The 27,931-nt window shown below is 42.2% G+C and overlaps 1 long non-coding RNA gene across 2 annotated transcripts; it reads left to right on the plus strand.

Annotated features, from left to right (window-relative positions):
- The first annotated feature begins 1 nt into the window (after window position 1).
- On the plus strand, window positions 2-27,046 carry LOC116052966. 2 transcript variants are annotated; one of them, XR_004897592.1, is made up of 3 exons: window positions 2-74; window positions 25,703-25,810; window positions 27,006-27,046. It is a non-coding gene; the product is annotated as an uncharacterized LOC116052966 (long non-coding RNA). The 2 variants fall into 2 exon arrangements; XR_004105707.2 differs by lacking the exon at window positions 2-74 and adding an exon at window positions 24,830-25,013.
- Window positions 27,047-27,931: the final 885 nt, after the last annotated feature.

Genomic DNA, 27,931 nt, shown 5'->3' on the forward strand with positions numbered 1-27,931 from the left:
TCCAGCTGTATGTCCTTTGAGAGTGACTGGTCAAAGGAGGATGGGATTAATTTTAAACGTGTTTCTGACAAAAAGTAAGTGTTATTAGCTTTTAGTTGTTAATAAATATGTGGCTGCTGATTCAGCAGCATTCACGGTATTGTTATTCTTGTTGTCTTTTCTTGTTATTGTTATTCTTCTGTACGTTTTTTGGTCATCTCTAACTTCTGCATACGTTCAGCTACAACAAACATTCAAATATGAAAATGTTCAGCTCTTTCAGGACATGATGGGCCCTCTTCAACTTTTTTCTGCTATTTATACTTTTTTAAATATTAAGCTTTATTAGTTTTTTTTACATTGTAGTGTTATGACCCCTTCTATGGATTCGGCGAAAGTAAGACAACAATCAATAAAGTGTGATAGAGTCAGTGTAAAAGTGAAATATTTGGATTTTATTCCAAACATGGAAATAGCTCACAACAGGATGGTGGAAGATGGGACCTGGAAGTTGTGCCAAACAAATGAAATTAATATAACAAAACTAGGCCTAGCTCACCACTAGCTCTACAAACAAAACAAGTCAAACAAAATACCTAACCTGCTTCTCTAAAAAAAGATAAAGAGAATGTTACACAGGTGGCAACAACCACTAAACCTGGTGTATCTATACAAAGATCAACTATGTGCAAAATGTACAGAGGTACCCCAACTTACCTTTTCCAGTCTTTATGTTAAGCTAAGCTGGGGGCGCTGCTCAGCTGGTGACTCGCACTCGCTCCAAACAATTGGTTGTGTTTATTGTTTGTGCTCGTCTGTCATGGAACTAAGTAAACAGTACCTTCTTAATATGTGGGTGTTAAAGTCTGGGCTAAGAGTGGTCGATATCCCTTGTTTTATTGGACTTTTCAATGGACTTTTAATTGGATCTGGTCTGCTTGTGCATTCACGTGCTGAGTGTGTCAGAATGGAGGAGGGGCGCATCGACAGCTGACCGGCGCACACATACGCTCGTATCGCACTCCTTAAACTCAACAAAGTGGGACTTGAAGAACGAGCTACACCCGGGCTACTGGCTAGTATGCCAGGGGTACTGATACGATCTGCAAGCCGGTGAAGAGGGAAACGATCATGGCTGGCTGCAAGGAATCCGGAGCGGTGACAGGACGGAGGAGGAAGCGAGGAAGACAGGCTGGAATAAGGAGGAGACTGCAGCAGCGAAAATCCCGACTAGCTCTACCTGCTGTGATCCTGGCCAACCTGCGCTCTATCAACAATAAAATTGACGACATACAGGCACTTGCAAGGTGTTTACTGAATCATGGCTGCACACCGACGCTCCAGGCTCACTTATGACATCAACAGGTTTTCACTCATTCAGGCGGACAGAAATGAAAACTCGGGGAAGAGTCGGGTAAGAGGGATTTGTGTTTACTTAAACGAATGGTGGTGTCGCCAGTACACAATCAAGAATATTATCTGTAACAGAGACTTTGAATTGTTGGGCATTGGGTTGAGACCATTTCATCTTCCCCAGGAGTTTGGCTGCATTTTGCTATTTGTTGTCTATTTCCCCCCAAAGCGGCAACATACACAGCGCCGCCGCATCAATAGCAGAATGTGTACATAATCAAGAACAACAATTTCCAGATGCTCATGCCATTGTTCTGGGTGATTCAACGACTGCAACCTAGAGAAAACTTTGCCAGGATTTTATCATGTTGTTAAAGGTGGAACAAGGAAGGAGAACATACTGGACAAATGCTACATTAATCTCGCAGGTGCCTATCAATCCAGGAGCAAACCACCAATTTCTGACCATAATGTAGTACATCTTATCCCGATGTACACATCAAAATTAAAATGTCGTAAACCAGAGAACAAGGTGGTTCGACAGTGAACTGATGACAGCAGAGAGGAACTGGGAGCTTGCTTTGACTACATGGATTGGCAAGTGCTGAAGGGGGACACAACAGACTACATTAACTTCTGCGTACAGTCTATCATACCCACAAAAACAGTTAAAACCTCTTAAGAAACACTTGAAATTCCATGCTTTTTAGTCTAAACGTCATACCCAAATTAAAAGTGGTACAGCTCCCATATACTTTGATACTCTGGGGTGTGCCTGACATCATTGGAAAGGAAACAGTCTCAAGTTTTTATTTTTATTATAATTGTCTTTATGAGTGAAGGTTACAGTGACGCCACAGCCACAAAGTGTGCCATCCACGGTACAGTGATCCTTGAGAGGTTAAGGTGTACCCCAAGAATAAAACCTATGTAACCAAAGACATTAAACAAGTAATGAATTTGAGGAAATTGGCTTTTAAAAATAAAGACATTAGGGAGCTACAAAAAAGAGACAACGAACTGAGAGAAAATTTGAGGAAGGCAAAGGAGGCACACAAGAAACACCTGGAGGAAGCTTTCAAGGCTGGCAACCCACGCAAAACGTGGGATACAATGAAAAGCATGACAGGTATGCCATGTAAAAACAGGAGGCCTTTTTTGACACGTGATGAGTTTGTTGAGTGTAGCAGGGGATAGTGGACCCAAATGCAGAGATGAGGCAGGAAGGCAGGAGAAGGTTTGAGCTCTTACCCAAATACAAGGACAATGCCAAACAGAGAGAGTCCCAACAGCCAAGGGCAAAAACAGCTGTCCGAAAATACAAAGCACAAGTACAGGAAAACCAAAAATCAAAAGTAGCTCAAAAACCAGCGAACAGATAAAAGGAAATCCACGGAGACCTTGACGTGACTGACACAAGGAGACAATACACACCGACACGCTGACAGCAACAAACAAACTGACAGAAAAAAAACACAAAAAATGATCTGACACAGGACAAAGGGAAGACAAAGACTAAATACACAGGGTAATGAGGAAACACAAGACAGGTGACACAAGGCTGGGAAACAGGTGAAAGATATTAGGGCTAGGCAGAACAATCAAAAAAGGCGGGAAAACACAAGACGAAGTAGAACCAGCTGGACTGGGGCCAGGCGACGGGTCAACAGGGCTGGAGTCAGGTGGCCAGGCAACGGGAACAGAGGTTGACTGGAGTGCCGACAGAACTCGAGGGGCACGAGTAGGTCTGACCGCCGACAGGACACGAGGGGCAGGAGTAGGTCTGACTGCCGACAGGACACGAGGGGCAGGAGTCGGTCTGACCGCCGACAAAACACGGAGAGCAGGAGTTGGCCGGACCGCCGACAAAACACGGGGGGCAGGAGTCTCTGGGAAGCTGGGCACTGGCAAGGTCTCTGGGGCACCGAGGAGCAGCAAAGTCTCTGTGGTGTCGGGCAACAGCACAGTCTCAGAAATGCCTGACAATGGCAAATTCCCTGGGGCAGTCTCTGGGGCGCCGGAGACCGGCAAAATCTCCGGGGGGTAGGACAAAGGCAAAGTTTTTGGGACGCTGAACAAAGGCAGAGTCTCTGGAGCGCTGGTCAGCCAGTCCTCTGGTTCTCTGATCAGCGTAGACTCTGGGAGGTCAGTCGACGTAGACTCTGGACGACTGGAAGACTCTAGAAGAGTGGTCATAGCCGGTTCAGGGCGGCTGGAGGGAGGCTGCTAGCCAGCCGGGGTTTGGATCGGCTGCCAGCACACTGGGGTTTGGAGAGGCTGCTAGCCAGCCAGGGATCAGGGCAGCTGCTAGCCAGCCGGGGATCAGGGGGGCTGCTAGCCAGCCGGGGGTTCGGAGAGGCTTCTACACAGCTGGGACTCTGGGGGGCTGGAAAGCTCGGGGACACTAGAAAGCTCGGGGACACTAGAAGGCTCGGGGACTCTAGAAGGCCCGGGGACTCTAGATGGCGTGGGGACACTGGGCAGCGCGGGGACACTGGGCAGTGCGGGGAAACTGGGCAGTGCTGGGACACTGGGCAGCACGGGGACACTGGGCAGCTCTGGAAAACTCACTGACCATGGTGCAGGCTGGGTGCCAACTAGCAGCAGGGGTAGCTGACTGATAGCAGGCTTGGAAGAAGATACATATTAATGTATATAATTGTTTGGCTTAACTTGTAATGTAGCTACCTAGTGACTCTCTCTGTTTGTGGATTTTTACTATGTATAGCCACTTAGTGAACTGTTTCTTGTTTTTTTGTTCTTTTGTATGTGGAAATTTACAGCCAGCCACCTAGTGGATTGTTTTGGCATGTTTTCAAGTGGTTACTCACCATGTCACTCAGGTGTTTTCAATTAGCCTATACAAAAGGGGAAATTGTTTGTCTGGGAAGCACACCCTGAAGAAGGCTGTCAGTGCCGCTACGCGTGGGTTGCTTCTCCCAATGTCTTTTAAATTTTCTATCATGAAATAGCCGGGAAAATGAAGGCTTTTTAAGTAATTTTGAAGAAGAGTGCCTTGGATTTTTTCTTTTTCTCCTGGGAATCTGTTCCAAATTGGGGGATTGGGATTGGAATTGGGACATTCAGTGGAGAACGCGTTCATTGAAAGCCACGTACTGCACATCGTCAGACTGGCTGACAAAATCTCCCTGGACTCTTCCCATGTTGTATTGCATGGGGAGTACCAACTCCTGCCCTCCGGGAGGCGCTATAGGATCCCAGACTGCAGAAAGAACAAATATAAACACTCATTTGTTCATCTGTTAATATATCTACTGAATCAACACAGGAGGGCAAAGAAGTGATAGTTCCCCCCCACTTTCACCTTCATATTGATTAATTATCTATTTATGTTTTTACTGATGCCTATATGTTTTTAACTTTTTGTCTTTAGGTTGTGGTGTTGTAATTGTTGGAGCTTGTATTGCAAGACAAATTTTCGTGTTCACGGACAATAAAGTGCTATCTATCTATCTATCTATCTATCTATCTATCTATCTATCTATCTATCTATCGTCCTCAACCTCCACCTCACAAAACTCTACAGTTTAATTACCAAACAACAGCCACAGCTTAAATGACAGAAATAATGGCAACCAGCCAGACATGCAGACAGGCACCTTGTCATGCATGTCACAGAAGTCATTGAGAGCAGGCTTCAAATCGTCTTCTGCTTTAAAATGTATCTCCTCTATTCTTTCACCTACAGACGTGATTCGAACTTTAAACCATTAACGGAAAATTCAGCTATTCAGGGTCTATTCAGTGTTTTGATATATTTTACACTTTTTGTTAATATTTTGTTTGTTTTATGTTTAGTTTTCATGTGGGTGGTGTCATCGCTAGAGCACAGAGCCTTGAGAAAGTAATCTTAGTCTCGTCTCTATAACTTGCTCTCACACCCACAATTTTTACTTGTCATACACCATTTATTCATGAAAACGTAGGTATTCTTGTCTACGTTCAGCTAATGTTCAGAGTAATTTATTTTTATCTACCCAATTTATATACCAATACGTTCGCAAAGGCCTTGTCGCAATGTTTCCCCTTGTCTCTTGTCAGATTCTTACGTTCTGTTGCTTGTGATGTTTGCTGTGCGTTCGGTGTGTATTTGAGTTCCCCGTCATTATCCCTATCATGGATTTCCTTGCTCTATGGATTATTGCTTCCAGTAAGTGATTTGCTTGTCCATAAATAAATCTCTGTAAACTGCATCTGGGTCCAAGCCTTGCCTACCTTGCGACAGATCCTGACAGAAGAATCCGACCAAAAATGGACCCAGCAGTTGTCGAGTTTGTGCCAGTTTTTCGTGACATATGTGCATATTTCGACAGAGTGACAGTGTAAATGAAGAAATAGATAGAAAACGGAACAAATCATGAGTGCATGATACTATCCCAAAAAAAAACCCTGTTGCAGTTAATACGCCAGAGCTAGCCAAACAAGCCTCGCTAGCCAGTGTTTTTGCTAGTAGCACAAAGTACGACAAGAAGTCAAAGAGACATACCGAAATCACCAATGCTATAACGTGTTATATGATGCCCATCCACACAGTGGATAAAAAAGGCGTCAAGAAGCTTCTGAATGAACTAGACCAATGGTACCAAATCCAATCCCGCACCTATTTCTCACAGGTAGCTATCCCACAACTTTATAAAAGTCGGTGCAGGCAAAGTTTGGAGTCGGATAGTGATAGGTGATATAATCAAACCAAATGTATTTTCATATTTCATATTTTGTAATGTGTTATTGAAAGAATCTAGGTAAAAGTTCAGAAGGATGTTATGGAGTCTTATGAGTGAGAAGCTAGATCTGATCCAGATGTTGGCACAGGAGAATAACAGAGAAAAGAGGCCCTGATTGAGTAACTGTCAAGATGTGTTATGTTTTCTGTCATTCTATAGTGAATAACAACCTTAGGCACAGTTAACCTATGACCTTAGAAGAGGCCTACAGGAACTGTGTGTCTCATAGCATATGGGGACATTGTTGTTATGATGAGATCATGTAAAGGTTTCCAGATGTGAAGGTTTTCAAGATCTATAAGACGTTCGGGTCGAGAAAGATTCGAGGAGAGTACTAGGTTTGTGCCATGCTGCATGTGCCTTGTGTTCTCCCTCATGAGAATTTGTTCAATATTGAATAAAGCTGCATATATTCTGAAATCATCGAAGTCGTCATCTTTGAGCATCTCCATCATAATTTCCAGAGAGCACCATCTCTCAGATAGATTGAATATTTTTCATCTACAACCGACCTGTGGTCCAGCCGCACTACGAAGTTTTATATAAGTCTCACTGTGCACTATATTGTTATAAATCCAGGAATATTGTTATGATGCATTTTACCGTAACCTCCTCCCAGCTGGATGTGCCTGGAACACCTCCCTAGGGAGGCGCCCAGGGGGCATCCTTACCAGATGCCCAAACCACCTCAACTGGCTCCTTTCGTCGCGAAGGATCAGCGGCTCTACTCCGAGCTCCTCATGGATGACTGAGCTTCTCACCCTATCTCTAAGGGAGACACCATACTTTAATTTCCCCCTGGAATTATTAAAGTATTTCTGATTCTGGTCCTGATTCTGACTAGCCACCCTCCTGAGGAAACCCATTTTGGCCGCTTGTACCCTGGATCTCGTTCTTTCGGTCATGACCCAGCCTTCATGACCATAGGTGAGGGTAGAAACGAAAATTGACTGGTAGATCAAGAGCTTTACCTTCTGGCTCAGCTCTCTTTTCGTCACAACAGTGCGATAAATTGAATGTAATACCGCACCCGCTGCGCCGATTCTCCGACCAATCTCCCGTTCCATTTTCCCCTCACTCGCGAACAAGACCTGAAGGTACTTGAACTCCTTCACTTGGGGTAAGGACTCATTCCCTACCTGGAGAAGGCACTCCATCGGTTTCCTGCTGAGAACCAATCCCTCAGATTTAGAGGTGCTGATCCTCATCCCAGCCGCTTCACACTCGGCTGCGAACCGATCCAGTGAGTGCTGAAGGTCGCTGGCCGATGATGCCATCAGGACCACATCATCTGCAAAAAGCAGCGATGAGATCCCCAGCCCACCGAACTGCAACCCCTCCGCAGGGGGGGGGCATGATTGTTCAGTTCTGTGATGGCCCTGGGGATAAAACTGTTCTGCAGCCTGGAAGAGCTTGCTCTAAAAGCCTGATACCGCCTGCCAGATGGAAGCAGGGAGAAGAGATGGTTTGAGGGGTGTGTCTCATCCTGCAGAATATTGTGCGCTCGGCGGAGGCAGCGAAGCTTAAAGATGTCGTCCAGTGGGGGCAGGGGAAGTCCAATGGTTTTTTTCAGCAGATCTTATAATTCGATTGAGGGATTTCCTGTCCCTGTGCAGTTAGCATACCATGCAGTCATACAGTATGTTATGACACTCTCGATAGAACAGTGGTAGAAGATCTTAAGCAGCTCAGCTGACAGGTTGCTCCTCTTGAGTATTCGTAAAAAGTAGAGCCGCTGTTGCGCCTTTTTGAGCACGGTGGTTGTGTTTATTTCCTATTTTAGGTCATCTGAGATCATGATCCCCAAGAACTTAAAACAGGAGACCTTTTCCACTTCCTCGCCATTCAAGATGAGGGGTCGGGGGTCCTCCTTACACCTTCTAAAGTCAACTATAATCTCCTTTGTTTTTTTGACATTCAGGGTCAGATTGTTGTCTTTGCACCATCCTGTCTGTTGAAGCTATCCTATAAGCCTTGCTATGGATGGCATGGTGTTCTCAACGCGTAGCAAAAAGATCTTAGGTCCAGACATTATTTATTTATTTTTATTGTATTTTATTATATGTTTATTATAAAGGTAGAAAAAGGGTATTTCACATAAAATAGTACTTCACCCAGTGGTGATTACTAAAATGCTGTGGCTTATTGTCGGTGGAGTGGGTACTCGCTCGGCTACGGTAAGAACCGTGTGTTCCCCGCCATCCACACCTTGCCCTCACTGATTGCCACACCTGTAGATATATCTAATTCACAGTGACATACCACACCCAATGCAATACTCCCCCAAGTGGCTAAAATAAGTATTAACTAAATTAATCTAAACAAAAAAGTGGATATAAATGGCTCCTACACTGTCAGTCTCTCAACTTCATCTCTGTAGGCGTTCTCGTCGCTGTTAGAGATTTCTCCCACCACAGTTGTGTCATCTGCGAATTTTTATCATTGTATTCGAGGGGTGGGTGGAGATGCAGTCATACATGTAGATGGAATAGAACAACGGGCTCAACAGGCAGCCTTGCGGTGCTCCAATGCTGAGGGACAGGCTCGAGGATTGGTATGGGTCCAGTCTCACTGTCTGTGGCCGATCTGTCAGGAAATCCTTGATCCACATACACAGGCTGCTGCTGAGGCCCAGGTCAAGGAGTTTTGTGACCAGCTGGTTTGGAATGATGGTATTAAACGCTGAGCTATAATCTATGAAGAGCAGTCTCACATATGTCTTCCCCTTGTCAAGGTGTGTCAGCGCTTTATGGAGGGCTGTAATGATAGCATCCTCTGTGGACCTGTTTTCCCTGTAGGCATACTGATGCTGGTCCAGGTTGAGGGGGAGGGCAGATTTAACATGCTTCATCACCAGCCTCTCAAAGCACTTGGCAACGATGGGGGTGAGTGCCACAGGTCTGTAGTCGTTCAGAGTGCTAATGTGGCTTTGCTTGGGCACTGGAATGATGGTTGCTGTTTTAAAGCAGGTCGGTACAGTCGCTGTGGCCAAAGACATATTGAAGATGTCTGCAAAGACATATTGAAGATGTCTGCAAAGACATCTGCAAGCTGGTAGATGCATTCTCTGAGTACTCTTCCTGGAATCGCGTCAGGTCCCTCGGCCTTCCTAGTGTTCACAGACCTAAAGGTGCATCTCACTTCCTCTGCTGTTACCTTAAGTGTGAGGTCTGTGTCAACAAGGGGAGGAGCGGCTCCGTTATCTAGTCCAGATGTTTCAAAGTGGGCGTAGAAATGGTTGCGCTCCTCTACCAAGGAGGCATTGATGTTTGTAGGTGGTTCACGGCTGCCTCTGTAGTTGGTGATTTGTTGTATTCCTTACCCGTGTTGGATCTGTGTTGGTGAAGTGGCTCTCAACCTTTTCCTTGTATGCAGCTTTTGCCTGCTTGATGCCCTTTTTCAAGTTGTGCCTGGCTGTGCTGTATAACGCTCTGTCCCCAGATTTAAAGGCTGTGTTGCGCTCCCTCAGAAGGGCATGGACCTCCGCAGTCATCCAAGGTTTCCTGTTAGGGGGAATCCTGATGTGTTGATAGTGATGTTGTCAACACAGGTCCTGATGTAACAGAGGACAGCAAAAGCATATTCATTCACATCCTGATTAAAGAACAAGGTCCAGTTTGTTCGTTCAAAGCAGTCTTGTAGCTGTAGAGATGCATCCCCAGGACACCTCTTAACAGTTCTGACGGTAGGTTTTTGCTTTTTGATGACGGGGCGATACGCTGGGATAGGGATAGTGACAGGTGATCAGACTGGCCCAGGTGTGCGAGGGGGGAGGCTCTGTATGCCTTTTTAATGTTGGAGTATACGCAGTCCAGTATGTTATTCTCTCGTGTTGCACACTTGACATGCTGATCAAAGCTGGGTAGTTTTCACATTAACATGGTTAAAATCACCAGCCACAATAAAAATGCCCTCTGGGTAATTGTTTTGCTGTTTGTCTATAGCTGCTAGTACATGGCCAAGTCCTAGATTAGCATTGGCGTCTGGTGGAATGTAGACCGCTGTTACCACGGCAACAGAAAATTCACGTGGCAAATAGAAAGGTCTACACTTAACTGCTAGCAGCTCCAGATCAGGTGAGCAATGCTTATCAATAACAGTAGAGTTTGTACACCAGTCCTTGTTCACATATATGCAAAGTCCACCTCCACGGCTTTTACCAGAGTCCTCTGTTCTGTCGCTTCGATGTAGTGAGCGACCCGCTAGCTCAACTGCTGTGTCCGGGATCCCCGGGTGTAGCCAGCTTTCAGTGATAATTATCACAGAGCTATCTCGTATGGTTGACCGGCTTAATATATCCAGGTGTAGTTCGTCATCTTTTTCCCAAGGGATCGGGCATTCGCGACGAAAAGGCTAGGCAGTGGGGCAGCCCTCTTTAGCCTAGCCAAGGCGTCCGACCTGCAGCCTCGCTTTTGTTTACAATCCCTCCTCCGTCTCCGGCGCTTGCTGCTCGGTGAAGCAATCCATGGCGACGCCGGTGCTCTGGCTATTCCTGGTGGAATGCTGTGCGAGTGTTGGAAGTCACTTGTTATAGGGGCTTCGCATGTTCTCCCGATATACGATAATTCCTCTCTGTTGTAGAAGATATTTGGTGTACTCCGGCTTGTCTTAACAAAGAATAATACAAACAGCAGACACATACAGCATTGATTTAGGGAGCATTGAGCCGCTGCGACTATGCGCGCTGCCATCTTACCTTACAGGTAAGGATGTGATTATTTGTAGTGTAAGTTACCTGTTTTATAGGTGCAATATTTTCTGTGGCCCTATTTATTGTGATAAAGAAATGTTTTCTTGGTTTGGTGTTTACAGATTTTAAAATAAACGTTTTATAAAAATCAAAAATAAATCTCTCTCTCTTTTTCTCTCTCTGTCTCTCTCTCTCTAAATTGGTTGCAATCATAAATTAGTGTCATAGTGTCTGTTTCAGTTCATCATCATTATCATTGTCATCATTATGTAACATTTAGTCTATGATAATGACATAATTTTATGGATGGTAAACACGTCAAACGTAATCATAGCCTAAACCGTAAAAGGTTTGATCCTAGGGAAGAAGTTCCCAGACTCCCTTTAAAGTCCAGCTGTTTCTCCAGTTGTTAAGTTAGGGTGACATCATAAACTTTGTAAAATGTCCAATTCATAACTGTCCAAACATAATAGTCACACGCTGTTATTTGTACTCTATAATGTATTTCATTAATTTCCCTCTGAAGGGCTTTTATTTTCATGTAGCTTTGGTTGAATAACAGCGTTCATATAGCCTATAGATGAGTTTATCAGGAACTAGAGACGGACATCTCCATCCTATAGAACAACAAGCTGTAGTTTCAGTAATATTCCCATGACCTGCTCATTATGATATGATAAAATACGCTAGGAACACACTCTCATACACATCAAATATAATATATTATAAGAACAGCTGATTTCTGGAGCAGTAAACAGCTTTAGAGGGCGGACGGTTGTTGTGCGTACTATGAAATAAAATCCTAACTTAGACCTCCTCTATCTGGAAAATGTCCGGAGATAACTTCTCTTATGATTGGACACTTTTAATGAAATTAAACTGAACTGAATATTTTTAATTGATTGACAGCACAAATATGAATATAAAAAGAGTAAATTCCAACCCTACATTTGATTAGAATGAAGCTGCTTGTGTGAGAGTGATGTAATACCCCCCCCTCCTTCCTCCTTTCAGGGTGGAGCCTGCTGGAGTCAGATGGTTGAAACCAGTTCTGAGGAAGTGTAAGTGTGATTTTGATTTCATTCATCAAACTGTGACATCACTCATTCAACCCTCTGATGTCATCATCAAAGGGCTGATTGGTTAATAACTCCAGCTTTGTTGTGTCTCGTTCTCTTCGTCAGATTCCTGTGAACTCACACTCGACACAAACACATTAAACAGACAACTCAAACTGTCTGACAACAACAGGAAGGTGACATTAGTGGAGGAGGATCAGCCATATCCTGATCATCCAGAGAGGTTTGACTACTGGCCTCAGCTGCTGTGTAGAGATGGTCTGACTGGTCGCTGTTACTGGGAGGTTGAGAGGAGAGGAGATGTTGTTATATCAGTGAGTTACAGAGGAATCAGGAGGAGAGGAGACAGTGATGACTGTGTGTTTGGATATAATGACCATTCCTGGAGACTGTTCTGCTCTGATGATGGTTTCTCTGTCTGGCACAATAATAGACAAATATTCATCTCCTCCTCTGTCTCTGGTAGAGTAGCAGTGTATGTGGACTGTCCTGCTGGCTCTCTGTCCTTCTACAGAGTCTCCTCTGACTCACTGATCCACCTCCACACCGTCAACACCACATTCACTCAGCCTCTTTATCCTGGGTTTGGGTTCAGGTTCTGGTCTCCTGGTTCCTCAGTGTCTCTGTGTTCTGTGTAGGACGGAGAGTCTCCTCCTTTTTCTCACTGCTGATCAGTTGAGTCTGTACAGGATCACACTTACAAAAATATTTCAGGTTATTGTTATAAACTAATGAATGAACTTTGTATAAAATAATTCAGAATGATTGAACAGATTCTTGGTGAACATTGTAAACTTCTTTAAAGATGGAAGCTGTGATCATGAAATTGTAGAAATGCCGTTGACTTGTCTCATGTTTAGTTTTGAGTTCTGTCTCTTTTCACAATAAAAGCATAAAGTTACTGTGATGTGTTTGTGGTCTTTCTGTTTAACTTTTAAAGTCAGTGAACTCCAGAATGGGGGGGGGGGGGGGGAAATCATCGAGTATTCTCTACTCGTTTGCTGTTCAGGATTTCTTTTCTAATTATTTTAGTGGTACGTTTAATAACATCCAAACCATAGACTGTATATATGAAGATAATAGTAATATTTACAGTCTGTCATCCAAACACTTTCTTAATGAGATACTGTGGATGTTTAAAGGTTGATCAGCACAACTAACGGGAGGGTGCAGTTGCATTATGGGAAATGTATATTTATTTATATACTACATATATGAAGTAAATATATTTTATTGACATAATGCTATAAACAAAGGATTCTGGTTAAAAACATTAGCACATATGAATAAAAAATAATTATAAAAAGCTAATAACCAATATAAATTGATAATTTAAGTACATAAAAATAAATAAATAAAATAAACATGTTCACATGAACTGTCTACACAAATAACGTCTCACTGACGTAATCACGTAAAGGCAGAGTCTGTTACGCCAGCTGACGTTGCTAATGTTGTCATGTCGCTGTTGTGCTGCTGGGTCTTTGGAGGAAAGCAGCTTCTGCTCAGACTGGGGGGTTAAAAATACATATTTTTACTTTTTACCGCGCGGACAGAAGATACTCTCTCTCTCACGTGAGTCACTTATTTTAAAGCTGTCCTCCCGTTATTTCCAGACAAGCAATGTAGCATTTTAAAGGCAGTAATGCCGCCTTCACACTGGCACTTGCAATCAGCTCCGTAATACGCAATATGCCCCCAGCGGACATCATACTACAGAGTTGAAAAGCTTCGGAAGCGACTCACAAAAATGGCAGAGAGACTAGAACGACTGATAAGTGTCTGAATGTACGATTCTCTATGACCTCTCTCCTACAGATATAAATAGAAAGGTTGCTGCGTGGAGCAAAGTTGCCCAGGACGTTGACATGTCACGTCGGTTAAATGTGATATAGCGGTATAATGTCAATAGTTTGATGTCTGTTGCTAGCTAACCAATTAGCATTAGCAGGTTTGTTTATCAGTACCATAGCAACGTTAACTTTCGCTGGAATTGTCAGATAGCAACCGTCCGTATCCTGTCGCAAGAGTTCAATTTTTTGAACGCATCTGGATGACCAACTGACAAGATATTTTTTGCACCGCACTTGTTCGGACCCCCCCCCCCCGTGTCCTGCTGCAGTTGCCAACAGAGATCATTTACAGTTAGTAACACATAAGCACCACACAAACACCACAAAGTAAGCAAAAGAACACTAAGAACATGTGAATCTAAACGATGAGAATATATGTACTGTACTCTAGTGATCAATAAAGTTTGGGGAAAACTTAGTTTAGACGTCTTTAGTAGGTGTAAATTTGTATGGGAGTATGGAAAGCCAAACGGTGCATAATACGTCACAATTCTCACGATGCTTTGAACGCCGTTCTTGGCGACACCTGGCATTTAATAAACACCACCAGTTGTCTAATAAACGCCACTAAGCGTGTGACGTCACCAGGCATTTAATAAATGCCACCAGATGCTTATGAGACACCTAGTGGCGTTTTGATAATCAACTCCGCCCTGTGGTTTTCAAAGCCAATAGATTTGAACTCTAATCACCTAATCAGTAAAGAAGAAGGTCAGGCCACACTAATCAAGCATGGATCTCCGTTGCTGTTTGTTTGAGTAGCCTAAACAAAATGCACAACTTTGTAGTATTTGTTAGTTTTGTATTGCCAGACATCAGTAGGCACTGGCTGCTCATACTTTATTTAATTAATCAATCCCAGTCATCCTCCCAAAAATGTAATAAAAAGTGGTGAGGAGCTATTTCCATTATTAACTGCTTAAATTTAATAAGCGCTGTCACACTAACAACATAATGGCATCACATTTCCCTTTTATTGTACATTTTATCTCTGTCTATTGTTAAAAGGGTTTCAGATATGGTGATATTTAATTGCTGCAAATACCTTTCTATTACTACAAGACCACGTGGGGGGTTAACATGAAGAGTAAGCAGATTTTCAAATATACTCTTAATTCAACTACTAGGGACCAAAGAGTAGCCTACCAGAAAAATAGACAACTCTGAAAATCTACTTGACAAAAAGGATTAATAGTTTAATAGATGGCTACAGCCGCATTATTGTGTTCCTCCGTTCATCCAACAACAATCACAGCATCACTGTGTTGGAGTGCTTCATGAGTACAGTGGCCAAGCATGGAGTCCCCTCGAGGGTACGGACAGACCATGGTGGCGAGACCAATGTTTGCCTGCTGATGAGTGTCTTTTGAGGTTCTGGTAGAGGTAGTGCCATAAGAGGAACGAGTACACACAATCAGCGGATTGAAAGAATCTGGGGTGACATGTGGCGTGGAGTAATCAATGTTTACCACCTCCCTATGTATATTTACCAAGGATCAACAGGGACTTGAATGCCTTCACGAACCAGTGGAACCACCATGGTCTAAGGACAGAGAGGCACCAGTCCTCCTTGCAGATCTTTGTTAGGGGTTGCCTAGCACAGCAGAGACAGCCAACCACAACAATCAGGGATCTGTTTGCATCTGAGCCCTCAGAAGTTGCCAGTGAGACAGACAGCACTGCGGGAGCAATGGGTGGTGGCCGTGCTGCTCCTACAAGAGAGGCTGAAGCTGCAGGGACTGGGGACGCAGCTGCTGCAGGAGAGCCCCCTGATATCCACCGGTCTGAACGAGTGCAAGTGCCTCAGACACGCTTAGGCTGGTTACACACTGGCTGCGTCACATGAGCGTGGCGTGTCTGTTGCGTGTCAACTGCGTGGCGGCTGCGTGGATTTTTCTATGTCTTTACACACCAGAAACGTGTCTGACGCGGCGCTGCTGCTGCTAGCCTTGTCTGGACACATGTATGTTTCCCATTGATAAAATTAAATACCATGGTAAACATAAATATAGACTAATTTGATTACAGCAAAGATGTCGGCAGTATTGACGTCAAAATAGGCTACAGAATATTTCCTTCTGAATTGACAGGTACAATATTAGAAAATTGATTTTTTTTTTTATTACATTTATATCTGCATTTATATCAAAACCTAGATACTTTCAAACATCAACATGTCATTTATTAATATGTATTAGTGTCAAAATGATATATAAACATCTTTTCCTATTCTATGTTGCCTGGAAATGCTTCCAACACGCTTACGTGTGGTGTGAAAAATAGGCATCGGTTCTATTTCTAGCATGCACGCATTTTCCTGAGACGTGCGTGTCACGCAGGCAGTGTGTAAGCTCTAACATGTTAACATAGGAGCCGAAATATAAACGGACACGCCACGCAGCTGACACGCTCACGCAACGCATCAAGTGTGTAACCGGCCTTAAAAGTTCAAATACACAAAGCCGATAATCGACCACCGTCTGGTGAGGTCGGTGACTTGAGTCTGTTCATTGTGTTCCGTGCCGTCATCCGTCCGAGGGGCCGTCGGCCTTCATTTTGGCCGATTTGACATGTGTTATCCGCGGGGCAGGCTCTGCCGGCAGTCGGACTCAAATGACCAATCTGATTGGTAGAGTGCTAACCCGGAAACGAGGAGCGGGATGAGCTTGACTAGAGTCTCTCAAAATCTGACGAAAATCTTTTAAACTGACCTTTGTTGATCTGAAATGAAGACAGATTCAGCAACTGCACGGACTATTTCTCTCTTAAAATGTTTTCAGAAACACGTTTCAGTGAACTATTTTAGTACAATATGAGATCGTATTCTGAACGAGCCACGGTCTGGCTTTGAATTCCCGGAGAAACCAGACGCACGTGATGCGTCCAATCAGCTGCCGGTTTTAATTTTTTGGTGACAATACAGATTAGCGCCGCCTGCTTTTATGGAGACATATTACGTCTCGTCTCTTCGGTGTGTTCTGAGGCACTTTTTTGACCAATTCGGGGAGACTGATCAGTCAACTGCCTTTTCTGCCGAGGGTTGGCCGTTGGCTGATCAGTGTGTCTGAACCTTCACTCTGGACACTGTGATGACTCAACAAGTTGAAGAGCAGTTTGACCCTCTTGGAGGCTGCAGAGTTAACCTCGGGATTGAAATACTCAGAGATGTCATAACTTACCTGGAGTCCCTAAATATACACTGAGGGTCATTTTGCTTGCAACTGACTGTTTGTGCCAGTGAATTGACTGAACAAGCAAATTGTTATTTATTTATTTTTTTCTTTTTATTGCCTAATGTATTTGCAACTCTAACAATTTTTTCATCGCCTGTTCCAGTTCCTGTTTGTTAAATGTTTGTGAATAAATAGTTCATTTTTTTTATTTCCATTTCTTTTTAGTATCTACTTAGGAAATCCAATTGCTAAAACAAAATACTACACATGAAGTCAGCATTGAGATGTGTGTTATTCAGACATATTGACACCTGTGCTAGTGATTTCTAGTGACTCTCTGTTAACCTTTGAACTGACTCATATATGACACAGGAGTCAAGATGGATTTTGGGCATTTGGAAGTATTTTATTCTGCAATGGGACACAACCATTCAGTTCAGGAAGATAAATAGATGTCTTGCTTCCACCACATCATGAAAATCATACTTTGCTGTAGGTTACTTTGTTGGATTCAAAAACTTCAAATAGCAGACTTTAGTTTGTGCTCATGTTGTAATCTTACAATAAAATAACATTTCAATTGAAATAAAATAAAATATAATAAAATGACTGTGTACCTTTTATAATAATGCCACAACAACAATGTCTAACAGTTAAACAAAAACTAGAACGGATTCTTTAGACTAGAATAAATCAGATGATCCCATGCTTTACATGACCGTAGTTTATTAGAGGGAATAATTTATATATTGTCCTCTGCTGCCACCCTCAGGAATGTTAGAGCAACAGCTGTGTATAAATAATAATAAATAAAAAATAAAATAATTCCCAATGTGAAAAGTATTTTCTTAGGTTACTCAAACAAACAGCAAAGGAGATCTGTGATTGATTAGTGTTGCCTGACCTCCTTCTTAACTGATTGGGTGATTACAGTTCAAATGTATTGGCTGTGAAACCCAAAGGGAGGAGTTGATTATCAAAACGCCACCAGGTGTCTAATAAGCATCTGGTGGTGATGGGGAGGGTAGCCTGCTCCTTCTCCTTCTCCTGGGTTCTCCACGGACCAAAACTGGCTGTCCTTGTCTACAGGGATAGAGAAGAAAGCATTACCGATATTGACCACAAAGAAATACTTTTTATCAGGTTGTAAATCATTGTATTGAACTCAATTGTTCCTCTTGTTTTTCTGTAAGGACATAATTATCAATATATCAGCTTGTTTTTCTTCTCCCCTGTAGATGACCTGCAGGTTTGGCACCTGTTGTCCAGTTCAATGATTTGCAATAAGCGTTTAATCTCTTGCTTTTTCTATGCTCTTCTCCAGTGGTACCCAATCTCCAATCTCCTCGCAAGCTGTCACAAACCTTCCCAAATCTTTCCACGTTTAATTTCTTTTTCTTCTTTTTTTTCTTGTGGCAGTTAAATTCGGTACATCATCAGGATGTAAGACAGACCTAGATGCTCCTGTATCACACAAAAAAGAAACTTCATGTCCCATGATAGTCAGAGTAACTTCTGGTCTGATGTCTTGTTGTAATATTAACTCCATATTTTCAAATGTCAAAAGTTCCTCTTCAGTCTCTTCTGCTTGTGTGTCTCTCTCACTTCTCCTCTCTGTCTGTGTCTAGTCATGCAGAGAAGTCACGTGTGTCAGTCTGCTCACTATCTGCTGTTTTTTTTGTCTCTGCAGTTTCTGGCCCAATGCCCAGGTTTCCACACACAAAAAAAACACTCTGGCCTGATCTACTCAATCCGCCCCTTCCTTTCCCTCAGCCTCTACCCCTAAACTTCCCTCTGCCCCTCCCCGCATTTTCAGACATAGTGTAAAGCCTGCCATTTTCTAAAACAAAAAGCTGATTTTTCTTATTATTCTTTTTCTTGAAATAGTTTTGGGTGTGTCTAGCATGCTTGCGGATGTGGGATATTCCTGGAGTGTGATTATCAACCATGTGTTTCTCCACAAAGTTGCTTATCTGGGGTATAGCACCTTTTAAGAAGGCGTTCTTCAATTGTTGTTCATAAGGACAATTTGGGTCTGGGACCCCTGGAGCGGTCACGTTGCTATGGGCATCAAAGTTCTCCTTTAATCTTTCGAAATAAACATCAATGTCTTCATTATCTTTTTGTAGACAGCGGTTAATATCTATCCAGTCTGCTCTGGCCTGATTGTCTACTAAGTTTAAAGCTTAAACTTTAAACTTAACTTAAAGTTTAAAGTTTTTTTTTTCTTTGTAAGTTTTTCTCTTATCTACCCCTTCTTTTCATTGTTTTTGCTTCTTCCAACCACTTTCTTGCTTCATATAATCCCTCTTTTCTCCCTTTTCTGTAATTTTTACCACATTCTTTTTCTGTTTCTTCCACCAACTTAGTACATTCTTGTACTCTTAACTTTCCATTAAATCCTTGCTTTTTCTTCCATTTTCTCATAAACGTCACATTCCTTTTCCCTTTACACAACATATACTTTCCATCACTTGTCAGCTCACCTGACTGTTTTTTGCAACAATTTTTACCCATTTAATATACAAAGTATATTATTTTTTGTTGTTAAAAGTTATATTTGTAACTTATATTTATAAGATATTTTTATATTTCTCTCTAAAATAACAAATGACAACATTACCAATAATCAGTGACATTATAAATCATCATGTCATTGTTAATAACACAATCATTACATAGAAAAATAAATGAAAAGAGGTACATAAAAACAGAAATTTACAATTAGTCAGAGGTTTTAGGGAAAAAAGCTCTACAGTTTCCACATTAATACGTTTTTTTTGTCATTCAATGATCGAAGTAGCAATTTAAATTCTATAAGAAAAGGTACAAAATTAGGAGATGAGTTAGAAAATGTCTGCTTGTGAATATAAAATGTGTCATACAGAATGACGAAATTAATTAGATAGAGCAGCATTTCCTGAATTATCATAGAAACAGATGATATCTTTAAGGTTAAAGGTGTAGACAAAGTTGGTTGGTTCAAAAAAGTAATACTCTAAATCTGTCCAAAATCTTTTGGATATTTTACAATAAAAAAAGGTGAGAAATTGTTTCAATATTCTGTTTCCAAAATGTACAGGAAGAGTCAATGTGGGCACATTTAGCACCAAGGTCATTAGTAGGGTATATGTTATGTAACATGTTGAGGTGTACTTCATTAGCTTTGTTAGAAACATTACTTATACGGTAGAAGCCAAGCCCTTCTCCAATTCACCTTCTCAATTTTAGGATTTGGATTTTTGACTACTGCCTGTTTCTTGGAATTCCCTTTGCCTGTCGTTTTGTTCGTGCTTTAATAAAACCATTGAACTTTACTCACCTGAGTCGTGCATTTGAGCCCCGTCCATCTCCTGGTGTGCTTGACACCCTCTGCTTTGGAGAGCAGAACTCTCCCCAAAATAGACAAATCCCTTTGTTGATGTTAAAAATAGTTTTAGTCTTTTTTAGTCTACTTGAAAAATGTTGATGTTTAGCAATAAGATTTCTAGTTATAAATGTGTACAGATACTTAACAGAATCCTTAACTGGGATGTTTCCAATTACTCAAGCATCACAACTATGCAGAGATAAGATTTCACATTTGGACATGTTCAATCTTAAAGCTGAAGCCTTGGAAAACTGGTCTATCAACTTAATAGTTACATAACTGGTTCTTAGTTCTTGTCCTTTAAAAAAAACATAGTGTTATCTGCCAATTGGGACATTTTTAACTCCTTACCAAATATTGAGATTCCTTCAAAATCTCTGTCAGATATAATTTTAAGCGACAATAATTCAGTGACTAAAATAAATAAGAAGGGGGAGATAGGGCACCCCTGCCTGACCCCATTAATTTTAAATCTTTCAGAGGTATTGAGATTTATTATAACCGAGATATTAATATCTTTGTAGAACATACTGACAATGTGTACAAAGTTGTTAGCACCCGTGTGTGTGTGTGTGTGTGTGTGTGTGTGTGTGTGTGTGTCTGTCTCACAATGCATCATTGACGGACCGAATAAAAAGGTCAGAAGGACAGGAATTTTTTTTTAAGTTAATGAAAATACGGCTGAAGGGGGCGGAGCTTCCCTGTGATGTCACTAGGTCAACCCGATGTTTTTAAAGAGAGTCGTTGTCTCGTGTTTGTGCCGTGAAGTTAATCTGTTGTCATGGTTACAGACTGGAACCCAATCATCTCTCTGCATCCATATGCATCCATTCATATGTATACTTCAGTATTTTTGTGTCTGTATGTGTGTGTTTACACATATCATGTCTGACGTGTTCATGGTGATGTCACAGTGTTCATCGTGATGTCACAGCGAACAGCTGCCACCCAAAATGTCCCGAACACAGAGAGAGAAAATGACCAAAGTTTAGTTTAGTGTTTAATTTAAAGACGTTTTTATATTTCCATAATCCCAGGTTTTAACCAGGGCTCATGCTGCGTTCAGGGGACGTGGGACATGGGAACGAGCATCAGAATTTACTTTATTATCACTGCAAGTACAAACTATGAAATTAAAAGTCCTGCTCTATGGTGTAAACGTAAAAAAACACTTGTTGACTAAGAACACAGAGCGGAGAATGTGAAGATATTATAATCTAGTTCTAAAGATCTAATCTCTCTGAAGTTTCCATTTGTTTCTGTTGCACCTGAACGCAGCATCACCTGTGTGGAGTTTGGGATCATTAGTGTCTCAGGCTGCCAACAGACGCATCAATCAGACTGTTAAATCACATTCAGACGTTTGGCCAGGCTCAGGCTACGTCTCCATCGCTACGTTTTGGTTTAGCAGTGGGAGCAGTCTCCACTCTACTAATGTTACCATGGTAACTACCAGCAGTGGGAGGAGTCTCCACGCTGCCTCCTGTTTATGTCCAGTATACCAGAATGTTACCATGGTAACAGTTACCAGTATACCAGGATGTTGATGAGATATGAGGTTTGGGCGTGTTAGTTTAACCCTTGTGTTGTCTTCCTGTCGACCAACAGGCAATTTTTAGTTTTTCTGGGTCAAAATTTTAAACCAAAACTTTTGGTCATCTTTTTTGACACTTTTTGTGGCTTTTTCTTGATGTTTTTGAAGCTTTATACGTCTTTTTTTTCTGCACTTTATTTGACGTTTTTCTTTTTTTTTCCGAATTTTTTTGTCACTTTTTTAAATTTGTCTTCAAATGCTATAAAGTTGACTAAAACATCCAAATTCAATGAAAGTAGTGAATTCAATTCAATTCAATTCAATTTTATTTATAGTATCAAATCATAACAAGAGTTATCTCGAGACACTTTACAGATAGAGTAGGTCTAGACCACACTCTGTAGTTTACGAAGCCCCAACTATTACAGTGGTTGCCTCAAGAGCAAGCATTAGCAGTAGCTATAGCGACAGTGGCAAGGAAAAACTCCCTTTTTTGTTAGGAAGAAACCTCGGACAGACCCAGACTCTTGGTAGGCGGTGTCTGACGGCACCAGTTGGGGGAGTGGTGAATGGTGGCAATAATAGTCATAATAAAGATAGTGAAACAGTGATCACAATGGTAGTCGTAGTAGTTCATGTCATAGTAGGGCACAGCAGGGCGTTACGGGGTGTAGTGTGGCACAGCAGCCTGGGTGGATGCGGTTGGACGCGGCAGGACGCAGTCGGACACTGCGTGGAATCTCAGAGCGTAGCAGGGTGTAGTAAGTCCATAGCGTCAGCTGCACCCAGGACCCCGGTGTAGGTGCCACCCAATTCCAAGGCGATGCTCTGGGTGAAGAAGAAGCAAAGGAACTCCGGGGAGAAAACTCTCCAGAGCTAGGTTAGTAACAGGCATTTCTGGGACTAAGATGCACACAAAAGGAGACAAGTGAAAAGAGAGAAGAGGGAGCAGCTCATTGTGTCCTTGGAAGGAGCTTCCCACAGCAGTCTAGAGTTATAATAGCATAACTAAGAGAGGCAGGCTAAAGAGAGGGGCCCTGGACCGGGCTCGTACTCTCCCCTGCCGGAACGGGCTTGTACTTCCTGCCTCCCTCTACTCTACTCTACTATGCTGCAACTCCTCACTCCCTAACTATAAGCTTTATCAAAGATGATGGTTTTCAGTTTATTCTTAAATGTGGCGACGGTGTCAGCCCCCCGAACCCAAGTTGGGAGCTGGTTCCACAGGAGAGGAGCCTGGTAGCTGAAGGCTCTGGCTCCCATTCTACTTTTAGAAACTCTAGGAACCACAAGTAGCTCTGAGTTCTGGGAGCGCAGTGCTCTAGTGGGACAATAAGGTACTAAGAGCTCTTCTATGTATGATGGTGCTTGACCATTTAGTGCTTTGTAGGTCAGGAGAAGGATTTTAAATTCAATCCTGGATTTTACAGGAAGCCAATGCAGAGAAGCTAATACAGGAGAAATGTGATCTCTTTTGTTAGTTCTTGTCAGAACACGTGCTGCAGCATTCTGGATCAGCTGGAGGGTCTTGAGGGACTTATTTGAGCAGCCTGATAGTAAAGAATTACAGTAGTCCAGCCGGGAAGTAACGAATGCATGGACTAGTTTTTCAGCATCGTTTTGCGAGAGGATGTTCCTGATTTTGGCAATGTTACGAAGATGGAAAAAGGCTGTTCTTGAGGTTTGTTTTAAGTGGGCGTTAAAGGATAGATCCTGGTCAAAAATGATTCCTAGATTTCTGACAGTAGTGCTGGAGGCTAGGGCAATACCATCTAGGGTAGCTATATCTTTAGATAATGAAGTTTGGTGGTGCTTGGGTCCCAGCACAATAACTTCCGTTTTGTTTGAGTTTAACATCAGAAAATTATGGGTCATCCAGGATTTTATATCTTTAATGCACGCTTGAAGTTTAGCTAACTGACCGCTTTCGTCTGGCTTAATTGACAGATATAATTGGGTGTCGTCTGCGTAACAGTGAAAGTTAATTGAGTGTTTCCTAATAATATTGCCTAGAGGAAGCATATATAAAGAGAATAGAATTGGTCCAAGCACTGAGCCTTGAGGAATGCCATGGCTAACTTTAGCGTATTTGGATGGTTTATCGTTAATATTAACAAATTGGGATCGGTCAGAAAGATAGGACTTAAACCAGCTTAGTGCGATTCCTTTAATGCCAACTAGATGTTCCAGTCTCTGTAACAGGATGGTATGGTCAATAGTATCGAATGCAGCACTAAGATCTAATAAGACAAGTACGGAGACAAGTCCTTTGTCAGCAGCAGTTAGAAGGTCATTAGTGATTTTCACCAGTGCCGTCTCTGTGCTATGATGCTTTCTAAATCCTGACTGAAAGTCTTCAAATAGACTATTTCTATGCAGAAAGTCACACAATTGATTAGCGACTACCTTCTCAAGGATTTTGGAGAGAAAGGGAAGGTTAGATATAGGTCTATAGTTGGCTAAGACCTCAGGGTCGAGGGTGGGTTTTTTCAGAATAGGTTTTATCACAGCTACTTTAAGAGACTGCGGTACGTGACCCGTTAATAAGGACATATTGATCGTATTTAGTAATGTGGTATTGACCACAGGTAGTGCTTCTTTAAGTAGCCTCGTTGGAATGGGGTCTAAGAGACAGGTAGTTGGCTTAGCTGAAGAGACCCTTAACATTAATTGTTGGAGGTCTAAAGGATAAAAGCCGTCTAAATAAGTAGTTACTTTATTGTTATTATTATATATAAGGTCTTATCGTTCTCTCTAGCCCTCCTGCGCCCAATGGTGAGCCGTTAGAAGCTGTGGGCAGAAGGTGATGAATTTTTTCTCTAATTGTTATAATTTTATCATTAAAAAAGGTCATGAAGTCATCACTGCTCAGAGCTATAGGAATAGATGGCTCAACAGAGCTATGACTCAATCATGACAGAGCAGGATGAGCAGAGAGCAGAAATCATTCAGTGAAAAGCTTCAGACTTTATTTTCTGCTTGATAGCTTCTAGTGTCTCCAGCAGCTTCTGTTTCTGGAGATTAAAAAGTGGTCTTCCTCTCTTTCTAACAGGACCCATCAGAGACCAGACCCTGCTGAACCTGAACCTGAACCTGAACCTGAACCCAGCTGTGTGTCCATGAAGAGTGTCCAGTCCATGGAGACACCACTACTTTAAAAAGAAGGCGATCTGTAAGGGAGATTAAAATGGAGAACAGTGTGAGGGAGCGAATTGAAATGGAGAGGGAAAGATGGAGGTGAGTTGTTGTGAAACCTCCAACAAACTAGAAGTAGTGTTGTCTCATTGGGTGTGTGGTCTTCTTGTAGAGGGTCTCTGTGTTTCCAGCCCATTGTAGCCTGTCGTCCAGGTGCACTCTGGGATATCTATGGTCCTGTTTTCACCTGGTATTAAAATCTGATCTGAGTGATCTCTCAGACCACCCCGGCTGATACCTGGAAAAGGTGGCCACCGGTATACAATAACATTATTATTAGTTACATAAAACGTCCCCTAATACACCAGTATGTAGGATATTACTACACTACACTGTACTATTACTACAGACATTCCTGCTGTTATGTCTCCTTTAGTTATTTATTAGCCTCTCATTGGCTGATCTCCACAGCTCTGAGTGAACTAGGGAGCTGATTGGTCAAAGCAGCGACTGTCAAATGCTTTCATTTACTTTATGAAGTCAACATTACCAAACATTTGAAAGAACCAACTCCTCCTGAACAACAGTGGCATCTTATTAAAGTAGAATCTTATAAAGGATATTTTTATTGATTTTAATCAACGTGTTTCTGTCAGAAAGTAAGTTATTATTGGCATTTATTTTTAATAATTAGGCTCATATACATGATCTTAATTATATATTTTCTGTTATGTTATGCATGGAGTCTTTAACTGAACATGTGATCTTCAATAAATGTATTTTTCTATCAGGACCAGACCAGAGTCTCCTGAATCTGGATATGCATCCAGCTGTGTTTCCTTTAAGAGCAACCGGTCAAAGGAGGATTGGGTTGATTTTAAACGTGTTTCTGAGAAAACGTAAGTTGTTATTACATTACATTACATGTCATTTAGCTGACGCTTTTATCCAAAGCGACTTCCAATTAAGTGATTTCAACTCTGAAGGCTCAACTCCAGACAACAAGTAGTAAGTGCAAGAACAGTAGCTTTAAATAGGCAAAGCTACAAAGAGACATATGAAAGTGAAGGTTCAAGATTATTATTATTTTTTTTTTTATCCGAGGTGTAGTCAGAAGAGATGTGTTTTTAGCCTTCGGTGGAAGATGTGTAGGCTTTCGACCATCCTGATATCGATGGGGAGCTCGTTCCACCATTTGGGAGCCAGGACAGTGAACAGTCGGGATTTCGTTGAGTGATTAGTTCTCCCTCGCTGTGAGGGAGCAGCCAGCAGTTTGGCTGATGCAGAACGAAGTGGGCGGGTTGGGGTATATGGTTTGACCATGTCCTGGATGTAAGCTGGTGCTGATCCGTTCGTGGCCCTGTATGTAAGTACTAGTGTCTTGAACCGGATGCGGGCCGCAATTGGTACGATCCCAGGGAAGAAGTTCCCAGACTCCCTTTAAAGTCAAGCTGTTTCTCCAGTTGTTATGTTAGGGCGACGTCATAAACTTTGTAAAACATTGTCTAATTCATGAAATACAAAATGTCCAAACATAATAGGCACACACTGTTATTTGTACTCTATAACATATCTCATTCATTTCCCTCTGTAGGGCTTTAATTTTCATGCAGCTGTTGTTGAATAGCACAGCGTTCATATAGCAGCCTATAGATCAGTTTATCAGGAACTAGAGACAGACATCTCCATCCTATAGAACAACAAGCTGTAGTTTCAGTAATATTCTCATGACCTGGTCATTATGATATGATAAAGTACACTAGGAACACACTCTCATACACATCAAATAGTCTATTATATATATTATATATATTATAAGATCAGCTGATTTCTGGAGCAGTAAACAGCTGTAGAGGAGGACGGTTGTTGTGTACTATGAAATAAATCCTGACTCAGACCTCCTCTATCTGGAAAGTGTCCTGAGATAACTTCTCTTATGATCAGACTCTTTAAAGGGAATTAAACTGATTACATATTTTAATTGGTTGACAGCCCAAATATGAATATAAATGAGTAAATTCCAGCCCTACATGTGATGAGGATGAAGCTGTGTGTGTGAGAGTGATGTAATGCCCCCCCCCCTCCTCCTTTCAGGGTGGAGCCTGCTGGAGTCAGATGGTTGACACCAGGTCTGAGGAAGTGTAAGTCTGTTTTTAATTTCATTCATCAAACTGTGACATCACTCATCCAACCCTCTGATGTCATCATCTACGTGCTGATTGGTTAATAACTGCAGCTGTGTTGTGTCTCCTTCTCTCCGTCAGATTCCCGTGAACTCAGACTGGACACAAACACAGTACACAGATACCTCAAACTGTCTGACAACAACAGGAAGGTGACATTAGTGGAGGAGAAGCAGCCATATCCTGATCATCCAGAGAGGTTTGACTGGTGTCCTCAGCTGCTGTGTAGAGATGGTCTGACTGGTCGCTGTTACTGGGAGGTTGAGAGGAGAGGAGGGGTTCATATATCAGTGAGTTACAGAGAAATCAGCAGGAGAGGAGACATTGATGACTGTGTGTTTGGACGTAATGATCAGTCCTGGCGTCTGTTCTGCTATGATGGTGGTTACTCTGTCCTTCACAATAACATAGAAACATCCATCTCCTCCTCCTGTGTCCCTGGTAGAGTAGCAGTGTATGTGGACTGTCCTGCTGGCTCTCTGTCCTTCTACTCAGTCTCCTCTGACTCACTGATCCTCCTCCACACCTTCAACACCACATTCACTCAGACTCTCTATCCTGGGTTTGGGGTCTGGTCTCCTGGTTCCTCAGTGTCTCTGAGTCCTCTGGAGGACGGAGAGTCTCCTCCTGTTTCTCACTGCTGATCAGTTGAGTCTGTACAGGATCACACTAACAGAAATATTTCAGGTTATTGTTGTGAACTAATGAATGAACTTTGTATAAAATAATTGAGAATGATTGAACAGATTCCTGGTGAACATTGTAAACTTCTTTAAAGATGGAAGCTGTGATCATCTAATTGTAGAAATGCCGTTGACTTGTGTCAGGTTTAGTTTT

This window comes from Sander lucioperca, chromosome 6 (genome assembly GCF_008315115.2).
Source record: "Sander lucioperca isolate FBNREF2018 chromosome 6, SLUC_FBN_1.2, whole genome shotgun sequence".
Taxonomy (NCBI): Eukaryota; Metazoa; Chordata; class Actinopteri; order Perciformes; family Percidae; genus Sander; species Sander lucioperca.